The sequence below is a fragment of the Otolemur garnettii genome, unplaced genomic scaffold (genome assembly GCF_000181295.1).
Source record: "Otolemur garnettii isolate 467f Iridium unplaced genomic scaffold, OtoGar3 scaffold00214, whole genome shotgun sequence".
Taxonomy (NCBI): domain Eukaryota; kingdom Metazoa; phylum Chordata; class Mammalia; order Primates; family Galagidae; genus Otolemur; species Otolemur garnettii.
Genome location: NW_003852609.1, coordinates 923345 through 935127, shown reverse-complemented (window position 1 = coordinate 935127; position 11783 = coordinate 923345).

The following is an 11783-nucleotide window of genomic DNA, read 5'->3' as shown; positions in this document are numbered from 1 at the left end:
TAAGGGTTAGGAAGGATTCACGCATTCTAATGCAGGCTGCCTTTAACAAGCTCCTTTGACTGATAGTCGCTTTGCATTGTATATTTTCATGAAGCCACTTGGCCACAACCGTGTCTCATCATTCACCTACCATTTCAACTTGTCTTTCCAGTATAAAATCGAGCCATTCAGCTGTGAACAACATTGAATTTTAGGCTCATTTCTTTATTGAAAATGACAGGTGTCACGACCTGTCGGGCTCCTATAGCCCTGGTCTCGGTTAGTGCAGGAAGGAACCAGGCGAGAAGCGGATTAGAAGTACAAGCTTGTGGAAGGCAGGCTAGCCCTTACTTTCCGGGTAGCCCCGAGCAACCTCTGCACCAGCCTTTTATTGAGCCAGAACAACACAGGTGAGGGGAGAAATTAACAATGACTACGTGCTGAGGGCACGGGCTCCTCCCACAAGGAACTCAGTGGGGAATGGCCCGAGGTCCACGCCTCAGCTGCAGATCATCTTGCTTGGATGTTGGTGTCTCCTACAGACAGGCTCTTATATACATATCTTTGTCAAAATGAGTATTTAGTGTAAATGAAAATTAAATTCAGTAGAACTGCTGTAAGTTGACCACCCAAGGGACTGTAACAACCCAGTCAACATACAAAGGGATCAACATAAGGAATTATAATAGCCTATTGCACTGATACGTACATGTGGTGCATGTCTGGGCTATGAAAATTAGGTCAATTTAAGGTGGTGCTTAATGTAGGGAATTGGTTAATTATAGAGGTTCTGTGTAAATCTAAAATCTCTACCACAATTACCCATCTTCTACACTTATAACATTAGGTCCATCTTATATAACTTATAAGGGCCTATCTTCTATACTTACAGTAGGCCCTTAAAAATCCTAAGATGTGGTATAGCTTGAAGTCTGTGATGCCTCTCTCTTTATTCTTATTACAGAAAGTTGTAAGGTTGCATTGGCTATTTGGGGTTTTTTTTTGTTCCATATGAAGTATAGAACTATTTTTTCTAGATCTGTGAAAAATGGTGTAGGTATTTTATTGGGAATTGATGCATTGAATCTGTAAATCACTTGTTTTGATTGAGTCAAGATCATAAAGTAGACATTTCAATTTCTCTTTTCAATTACACTTTACTGAAGCATTGAAGCAGCAGTTTTCATTTAGTTGTGATGATGAGCTGCATTCACACATAGTATCAAAGTCACCGGGAGGAGTACATGTGTGTACTCCACCTGCATAAAGCCCTGGAACCTAGGTTTTCACAACATACCTGTATGTACCTAGGCATTTTAACTTATTTAAAATCCTTACTCAATTTGATAGTAATATGTGATTTAATGATGTTATCTTATTATTCTAAAGAAAGTAAATGTGCATTGCCTTCTTGTTTTAGGGCAATCAGACTGATGAAAAACTTACCTGTTAAGAAAAAGAATTCTTAGGCTATAATTAGGTTATAGCTTTCATATGAAAGCTATAAATTAGTTTCATAATAGGACTGAGTACATTGGATACTTTTTCTTCCATTCTTGAGATACTTTGCTAAGAAGAACATTTTCCAGCTCCGTCCATGTAAACATGAAGGAGGTAAGGTCTCCATCTTTCTTTAGGGCTGCATAATATTCCATGGTGTACACATACCACAATTTATTGATCCATTCATGAGTTGATGGACACTTGAGTTTCTTCCATGACCTAGCAATTATGAACTGGGCTGCAATAAACATTCTAAGACAATATCTTTATTTGTATTAGATAGGGGGGAGTGGAAGGAGGGAGGGGGACTGGAAGGGAGGAGGGTGGATGGGTGGAGGGAGGGTGATTGGTGGGATCATCTTTATGGTTTATTTTACAAGGGTATAAGTGATTCTTTCTAAAAGTAGAATATAAATGTCTTAACACAATAACTAAGAAAATGACATGAAGGCTATGTTAACCAGTTTGAAAATATTTCAAATTATATCTGAAAACACCACACTATACCCCATGATTGCATTAATGTACACAGCTATGATTTAATAAAAAAAAAAAAAGAAAGAAAAAGAATTCCTATTAGGATAGTAGGTAGCAGGTGGGGCCTTACCTGGGAAGAAAAAAATGGCCTCTAAGCATTTGCCTTGCAAACTTTTTAAGGAATACATCATTAAAACTCTGAGCAATTGTTTACTACACTCTTTTAATGCTCTCAAAAATTAAAACTAAAGACTAAAATGAGAATTGTCAATCTTGAGAGTATCAGTTACTAAGATCTTTTTAGTCACATCTGTAAGAATAAATGAGATACCATTATCAATCAAGGCTGTCTTTCTTGAGTAATCTTTTCACTTTAGGGATCTGAGGCTTAGGACCAGATAAGTCTCCAAGACCTTTGGAAAAGATACCAATTTTCTCAACCCTTCATTAAACATGTATTCATTCTTTATCTCTTTTTTAATAGGCCCTAAGTGATGAAATATTTTTTACTTTTAAACATATTTTGTAAAACATTTTATCTCTCTTTCCCAATTTCTACAGATTATAGGTAATGATCATCTTCAAATGGATTGCTACTCTTTTGATATAATATAATTCATAATAACTCCACTTCTTTGGTAACCACTATGTCTACAGTAACAGAAAGTCGCTTGTCTTTAAATCGGCTTGCCCATTGTATTGTCTGCCCCTCTATAACCTTTCTTCTTTTCAACAAAGTGTTTGATAAGATATCAATCTGTAACCGTTTAGTTCATAGAAAAATCCCCTAAAGGCTTTTCAACTTGAGTTTCTTTTTAATCTGAACAAAGGATTCCTCTCCTGTATAGTACAAATCTTTCCTCTTTTTCTGAAAATCACTTGAAAAAGTTTTTTATTTTTTATTTTTTCAGAAAACTAGTAAACCTCATTATACTCAGTTGCCATCTTGTTCAAAGCTTTTAATACTTTGTTTAAGGCCAGTTACAAAGTACTAGGATAAGACTTACCACATGTAAAGATATTTAGAGTGTATGAGTGGGCTGTGAAATCCAATAACTTTGGGTAGCATGGACAGAATGTGGAAAAAAGAATACTAAAATTAAGATACATTCTTTCTATTCCTTGACTATAGCTACCTTCACCTTCACACTTCTTGAAAAATCAAAGCTGACCATCAAAGTCATAAAGGAGTGAGTCCTCCTTTTCAAGTGTGCCTAATAACATCAGAAATAGAATTTCGTAGAAGCCCCTCAAATTAAACTCTTTGTGGTTTCATTTTTAACATTAGTAACAAAAACACTATAAAAAGGAAATCAAAATCTAAAATCCTGCACTTAATCTTCCACTGCTAAATTTAAGAAGCTTTGTGTGGTGTGGACATGAAATAAGCCTGTGTATTCATAAGATATTTTAAGCATAAAGGCAAGCCATCTGCCCGTCTTCGTGTCTCCCTACCCTTCACATTCTTCTTTCCCTTAGTAGCTTTTAGTTTGAAAGCAATAAACTGGTTTAAGAAAAAAATATATACATTTGTTACCAAAAACTTGTGTCTATATTATTTATGTTTACAAAAGTCTACTATCTCTGTATACATACCAACATATTAACATGGTTACGTAGAGAAGGGACTGGAAGGACACTGAGCAGGTTGTTTACAACAGTTACTACTGAAAAGGAGTGGGATGGGGTGAAGTGGAGTGCAGACAGGGCCCCACGTACATGGTTCATTATTCACATTACACTAACAACTCACCTATGTGTAACCTGTGGGAACATCTTAATGACAGGCACTTCCAAAGTATCAGTTGCCACTCTTAAGAGAATTTGGGGTCAAGGGTGAAATCCCAGCTTCTGGTCCATTAACTTTTTTTACCCTTTCATGGACCTGTGTGGATAGGGTGAAAAGAGATGGGTTTCAGTAAGATAAAAAAAGCAAACACATTGAAAGAAAGAGCCATAGCTTTTGTTATAAGAGATAATTGGTGACTTTTAAGAACATGTTTCAGAAAGAACAGAAATCAGAAGTTAGAGTAAGCAGGGTGGTAAAGAATTTTAAGTGTATTTACCTGAATGTGAGTTATCTTTTCAAAGCATTACTACTTCAGAGAATGAGAGAAATAGATTCATAGCTCAAAAGACTAGTAGGGAAGGAAAGATTTTTACTGTAAGAGGGAACACTTTATCATGTTGGGCCTGAGGGGAGGAACAATATGGAAAATTCATGGAAATACAAGACCTTGAGTATCTGATGTAACAAACTGTAGGAGGAAGCCTTGAAGTGACAGGGGAAATGTTTAAAACACGTCTGTCTACTTAAAAAGATGCAATGATAGCTAATTCTATTGAAGGCTGAATCTTTTCTCAGAATAAATCAGGCCAAGTGAACACTGGCCTTTCTTAAAAAAAAAAAATTACAGCATAATTTTTCTATTGAAAAGAACTCTGTTAATAAAGAAGAGCCACAATAATGATTTGTTTTTTACTTAAGAACTTAATTTGTGTCTACCTCAAGAATAATACAGCAATGATTAGCTATCCCACAAATTCTTGTAACCCAGTTAAGTTTTCAGTTCTTTTAAGCAAGTGGCTTTAAACTCTCACAGGGAGAAGTGTGCTACTTTTTAGTAAAAATTATCTGGACAGCAGTTAAATGGAGCATTAACCTGTTTTGGAGAAAAATAAATCCACTGCCACTTGCATACCTCTGGAAATCAAATGACTAGAAGAAAAATGTAAGCGACACTTCCAAATGTAGGGAGGGAGAAAAGGTGAGTTAAGGACCCAGGTAGATACGCTCATGTCAAATGGTACGCAGTCATCCCTCAGTATCTGTGCCGGGTGTGCTCCAGGACCCCTGTGGACGCCAAAATCCATGGATGCTCAAGTTCCTTATGTAAAATGATGTGGTATTTGCATGAAATCTATGCACCTCTTTTTGTATTCTTTAACTCATATTTAGATGACTTATATTACCTGTGTTGATTAGAGAAGTCACAAAGCCTATGGATTTAGAAAAGAGACTTTATTTCTTATAAAGGATTATAATATGCAGGCTGGCCATTCTGACAGGCTGGGAAGCCTTGACAGAAGTCAAGAGTCATGCTGGCCCTTCAAGGGAGGGAAAGTAAGATGGGAATTTATGCCGAACAGGTTAGCCAGGTATGCATATTAAACAGGTTGCAGGAGGATCTATGAATATTCATAAGGCATCCATGCACATGCGTAATAGGTTTACATGTATGGGACGTATGTTCTGTGATCACTGTGGGTGGAGGTTTAACATTTAATTACATTGTAATTAGTTCCTATATGTAAAAACGTAAATGTAGGGCATAAGCCCATGAGCTGTGCATCCCCAGGAGTCTGGCCAGAAGCTGTCTATGGACAGCAGTCATTTACCAAGGAGAATCTCTTTGTGGCCTGTAATAACTGTCATGGGAATCTCACAGACAGGACGATGTCGCTGGGTGGTGCCTGAAGTAACTGAAGGAATCAGCCTTTGTTCTCCCAAGTTGGCCTTGAGAAAATGTGGTAACGATTAGTATGAGGAGGGGTAGACGCAACTGGGACATGACCAGCATCTTGTCCTGCCATGGCCAGGAAGTCAAAAAATTTTGGGATCTTCTAGCCAAAGTCCTCTGGTCTGTGTAAGGCATTTAGGACTTTTGTTCAGTCTTCAGCTAACAGAATGTAAATGCTATGTAAGCTATGTAAATGCTTACAGAATGTAAATGCTATGTGTAGTTTAGGGAATAATGATAAGGAAAAAGTCTGCTGCACATGTTCTGTACAAATATAACTGTTTTTTTTTTTTTTTTTTTTTTTTTGAGATAAGGTCTTGCTCTGTCACCCAGGCTAAAGTGCAGTGACCACAGATACTGAAGGCTGACTTATACATGGAAATTTATAGGGGACTTCTAACAGGCAAGGCATTACATTGGGCATTGGGATAAATTTTTAAAAGTTAGGCATTTGAGGAATATTAACATGCATTAAACATATTCAGGATTGTATATTTTAACTCAAAAAACCCCAAAACTCCCATGTAAGTCTAAAAGCTCTATATAATACTGGTATGAAATGTTTACATGATAACTAAATAAATTTTGAAAAATACCAACAAGTATAAAATGGAAAGTTAAAATAACCTTTAATCCCTCTAATGAGAAATGGTTACTACTAATATTTTAGTATATTACAGTCAAATTTTCCCCATGCATTTTTTTAATACCCTATTATTCTAGGTGTAAAATAACCTATTATTTCTAGTGGAGAGAGTCTTAGGAGCAGAATTATTGGATTGGAGAGTATAGACATTTTTACAAGCCTTGAAACACATTTACTTAATTCAAGAAAGGTTGTATTAGTTCATATGCACTTGCCTGCATCAAATGTATATCTTTTTAAAAACTTCACTATTCTACTAGTTGAAAATGCACTCTCATTGTTTTTATTTTCTTTGTTATTTGTTTCAATATCCAACATTCATGAAAAACTACTTTGCACAGGGCACTGTTTTAGGCACTTGTTAAACATAAGTGTAAATATGACAGTGGTGAGGTCAAAATAGAGGAAGTGTTTACATAACCAAATGAATGTTCTGAAGATGCACATTGCAGACTGTCAGTGACAGGAGCAAAAAGGAAGGAATAAATACTTAGAAGGATACAGTAAATGGGTTTATTTTTTCTCTTGGAGGATGAAGAGTTAACTAAAAGTTGTAAATACACTTTAATTTGAATATGGGTCTATAAAAGAAGATTTTCACTTTCATTTTATAGGTAAGGAGAAAGACTTAAAGAGGGAATGATTTATTTGGGTGAAAGATCTGAAAACAACAAAAGACAAATGAGACTGTAATGTCTATCTTCTTCAAAGCCTCGCCGCCCTGTCTTATCTTCCTGCATCTCAGCATCTCCCAAGGTAGTTATTTGATTTATTTTATTTTATTGTTTGTTTAACCTGAGAACGTTGGCCTAATTCAGAGAGCAATTTGATTTTTAGTTCTGTTGTGCTCAGATGTTTAAGGCATTGAGTGGGCTCCAAGCTACATTGGAGTGGTTCACAGAGGCTATCAAGTTCAACCTGCTCTGATTGCAGAAGAAGAAAGCATCACAGTTACTTGTGGTGGTGCTAACACTGGAACTCACATTTCCTGATTACTAATCCAGTGGCTTTCTCCCATATCACACTATTTTCTGGGACTTAATTTTTGGTTCAGCAACATTTGAGGTTTAAACCCCACATTGAGTGCATTTTTTAAATTTGAGGGTCAGTATTCACTCTAGTTCAATTTCTTTTCTGCGTTGGTTGTCTTGGGTAGAGCTGCTTAACAGTCTGCTCTTCTCCTTGCAATAAGGGAAAGGGAGGGAAGAAACTGAACATTTCAGTGCCTACTCACTATATTCCAGAAACTTGGTTACTTTACACCATGAAATCCTCACAACAACTCTTTGGTGTAGCTATTCTAATCTCCAAGGCACAGATGGACGCATAGGGGGAAATATACAGGGAATTTAAAGAATTTGCTTAAGTTAAATTGTTCGGCTTCATCACAGAAGTGGGCAGATCAGAACTGAAATGTCTGACACCAAAGCCTCTGCCCTTCCCACTATATCCCACAGATTCCAAAGCCTCATTAAGGACTGATGAAATCTTGAATATTGGACATATAAGATTAGGATCTGGCCATACGTATTCACTTCTGATGCATTTCTTACTATTTGCTGAATCCAGTTCCTTGCTCCCACCCTTCTCAGTTCCAAGTAACTGGAACTTACTTCAGTTCCTGGGATAAGAAGGCCATTGGCCTTCTTGCCTGGGACTCAGCAAGAGTCAGGCAGAATAGTGGGTAAGCACAGGGACTCTAGATCCAGACTGGCTTGGTTCAACTCTATATTCAATTACTTACCAAGCTGTGCTACATAAACTCACTGTTCCTCAGTTTTTCTATCTGGAAAATGGAATCAGTTACAGTGCATACTTCACTGTGCTGTTGTGAGAATGAAATGAGTCTGTGTGTGCACAGCACTTAGCACAGGGCCCACGTGTTGTGAATATTCAATAAATATCAGTGGTTATTAATGTTGCCTCTGCACTTGTCCGTGTTGCATCTGCCTGGAACCTTCTTCGCCACTTCCCCTTTTGTCTGGCTAATTCCTATGCATTCTTCAAGTCTCAGTTTCAATGCCATTTCCTCAAGGGATCTTTCCCTGACCATTTAAAACTAGGTTCAGTGCTCCTCCATGAGGGTCATAGTGAAGCCTGATTTTTCCTCTCAAAGAATATGTACACTGTATCAAGATGAAATTTTGCCAGAAGTCCTATGGGTCAATATGTTCTTTGGAGGTAGAGAGCGTGTCTTTTTTTGTTCATCTTTTTATCTCCTGTACAGCCCAGAATAGTTTGCATGCTTCTGGGTAGGTAATAGAGTGGCAGGTTAGTATTTTTAGTGGTGGGCTTTGGGAGGTGTTCCCCTTCAGGGAAGACCAATGGCATAAAGAACAGGAAAGATAATTTGGCTCTCCTGCTTTCCTGAAGTCAGAGCTGTTGGGCTGAGTCAGGCTGCCTCATTGGGAGTCACTGGACCTTTGCTGCTAGTAAATTAATTGGTAATTTCTGTGCCATTGTGAGGCTCAGCAATGAATAGTTTAGAGAGTGAAAAAATAAAGAAAATAAATGGCTTCAGAGACACACACTGGGACACAGGAGAGCATTAGTAATAAGACGATCACCTGGAAGGGGCCCGTAGGGAGGTGAAGCTGCCATGCCACAGCTGACAGGGAAATCCCTATAGATTCACCCTGCAGGTTAGAGCATTCAGGTGCCTGCCTTCTCTCCCAGTGTGTGCAGCCAAGTTCACTACTTGGACAGCTAGCATATTAGTTTACTATGACTGCGGCAGAAATTACCAGAAACTTAGTGGCTTAAGGAATATACACTTACTATCTTTTAGTGCTATAGGTCAAAAGTTCACAATGGATCTCACTGGGCTAAAATTCAAGGGTACATTCCTTTATGAATGAAAAAATCCAGTTCTTTGCCCTTTTCAGCTTGTAGAAGCTGCCTGTAGTCCTTGGCTCACAGCCACATCCACCATCTACATAGCCAGTAACAGCTAGTTGAGTCCTTACACTGAAGTAACTCTGGTTCTTTGAAGCCTGGAAAGGTTCTCTGCTTTTAAGGATTCATATGATTACATGGGATCTATCTCTCTAATCCAGAATGGTACCTCATCATAAAGTACATAATGTTAATCATATCTGCAGATGCTTATCACTATATAGGGTAATATATACCTTCAGGGGATAAGGACATAGATATCTCGGGGGGGGGTGGTGGTGATTAATTTGCCACTATAAGAAGCTCCATCCTTTTAAAAAAGAATTATTTTTATTTTTTTGTTTATTTATTTATTTGTTTATTTGTTTACTTACTTATTTAAGATAGAGTCTCACTCTACCTTTCCTGGGTGGAGTGCTGTGGCATCACAGCTCACAGCAACCTCAAGCTCTTGGGGTCAAACTATCCTCTTGCCTCAGCCTTCTACATAGCTGGGACTACAGAAGCCTGCTACAAAACCTGGCTGTTTTTAGAGACAAGGTCTTGCTCTTGCTCAGGCTGGTCTCAAACTCCTGATCTCAAGCAATCTATCTGCCTCAGCCTCCCAGGGTGCTAGGATTACAGGCTTCTGTTAAACATCCTTGAGAGTGTTTCCAAATAAGTTGTTAGAAATGTCCTCTGGCTCTTAGCACAGTTTGGTGGGCGCCGGGCTGCTCTGCTCACATTGCTTTCCGGGACTCAGGCACTCCTTCTCTCAGATGGGGATGGTGACTACATACGGCGGTCTTTCTTTGGGAATTGTTGTCTTCTAAAGCAAGCCACCACATGCAAAGTCACACCTCCTTCTGGGGGACCACCTGCTTGACTCATCATGGTTGGGGAGACAGAGTGGGCATAAAACCCTAGTTCCTCTACTTCAGTGTGGGATGACTCTGAGGTGTCCTTTCAGCTCCAGCCTCTCCCCCACCCCCCGCCCTCCAATACCCTGTGTGACCTCATCTCAGTTCAATGTCCCCTCTGCCCTGTTCTGCTGCCTCCCTCTTCCCACAGGTGTAGTAGATCTCAGGAGCCTCTTACATGCAGATCACCAACTCAGATCTGTTTGATGGGAACTTGTCCGCAATATCCTGTGATTGGCTATGTTTGGAGTCCTGCAGGAAGCTGGAGCTTTCCTACAAATTAATATATACACAAATAGTAATAAAGAAAAGTTTTCCACAATACACTGTCTTGTTTAATGAAGAACGGCCTACCTGATTGGCACCCACTTGCCATGCTGACATCTGTGCCTCTTATGTACTATCCATCTTCATTATTCACACATGTCCTACTGCAAGTATGCCTTCTTACTAAAATTTATTCATAACCCCAAATCAGTATTTGTGGAACTTTCATAGCCATTTTCAGATTATGACATGCGAAGAATGGTGAAAAATTTGAGCTGGCCAATGGGCATGTGTTCAGCTGAACAAGGTGACATTCTATTTTCTGTTCCAATTGTCACACAGTAAATAAATGTCCTATTTGTGGTCTGTTTAGTGCTACTTTTTTGCATTTTTGGTCCTTTCTGTTGGTGATTTTGCTGTTTTAAATGATGGCCAAACATAGTGTAAGTGAAAGGAGTCTGTGATGTGCTTTACAGAGAAAATATTTGTATTAAATAAGCTTCATCCAAGCATGAGTTATATTGCTATTGGCTTTAAGTGTAATATTAATGAATCAATGATATATATATATACCAAACAAGGTGTTTTTAAACAGAAACATACAAAAAATAAAGTTCTGTATAGATTGGAGGGACCTAACCTTTATAGATTGGAGGGACCTAACCTTTATTTTCCTAAAAACAATAGTTTGGTATTCATTAATTATGTGTTTGTGGTGATGTCATAGAATACCATTATCATGACTAAGCAGAATCCACTGTCTGCCATCTATATAAACACGTTTTATCACATGAGTAAGAGTCTCAAACGTGTCAGTGCCCTGCACTTTCTGAAGCTTCTGGCTCCTAAGTATTGCAGGCTGGCATGCCTAGAAGCAAGAGAGGAGACCCTTTTTTCGTTTCATACCCCACCCACCCAGAGATTCTTCACTGATCTGGTTTGTGGACTAAAGGAATAAAACAATTGAATATTTGCTGGCACCTTTTATAGCCCAGAAAAGATTACCTAAGTTCATAGGTGAAGCCCTGAGCAGCTTATAGGAATAAAATGGAAAAGAATGAGGCCGATGGGTGGAGTTGAAGGACAGTAATAAACATCTCAGGGATCCCTTCTGACCAGAGTCTGTCTTCTGGACTTGCAAGTGTGATCGGGCTGAAGAGTTTTTTGACTCCTATGTTTGAGTTGTAGTTAGGAGAAATGAAATCTCTGGACCCCAGAGGGGAACCGACTCAGATCACCAGCCTGTTGACTCCTATCAATCCTCCTCCACTTCCCTCAGAATTTCCTTGCTTTTCTTTTTGTCCTACCGATGAGAGGTGTGTACGTGTCCCTACACATGTGGTTCTCACATGTTAACTGAAAAACTAATCACTCCTCATTTCCTTCCTTCCTTCCTTCCTTCCTTCCTCCCTTCCTCCCTTCCTCCCTCCCTCCCTCCCTCCCTTCTTCCTTCCCTTCCTCCCTCTTTCTCCTTTCTTTCTTTTGCTTTTTTCTTCTTATTTTAGATTAATATGAAGGTACAAAGGATTAAGTTACTTGTTTGCATTTATTAGGTAAGGACCGTGTTGTAATTGTGCCCTCACCCAGGACGTGGAC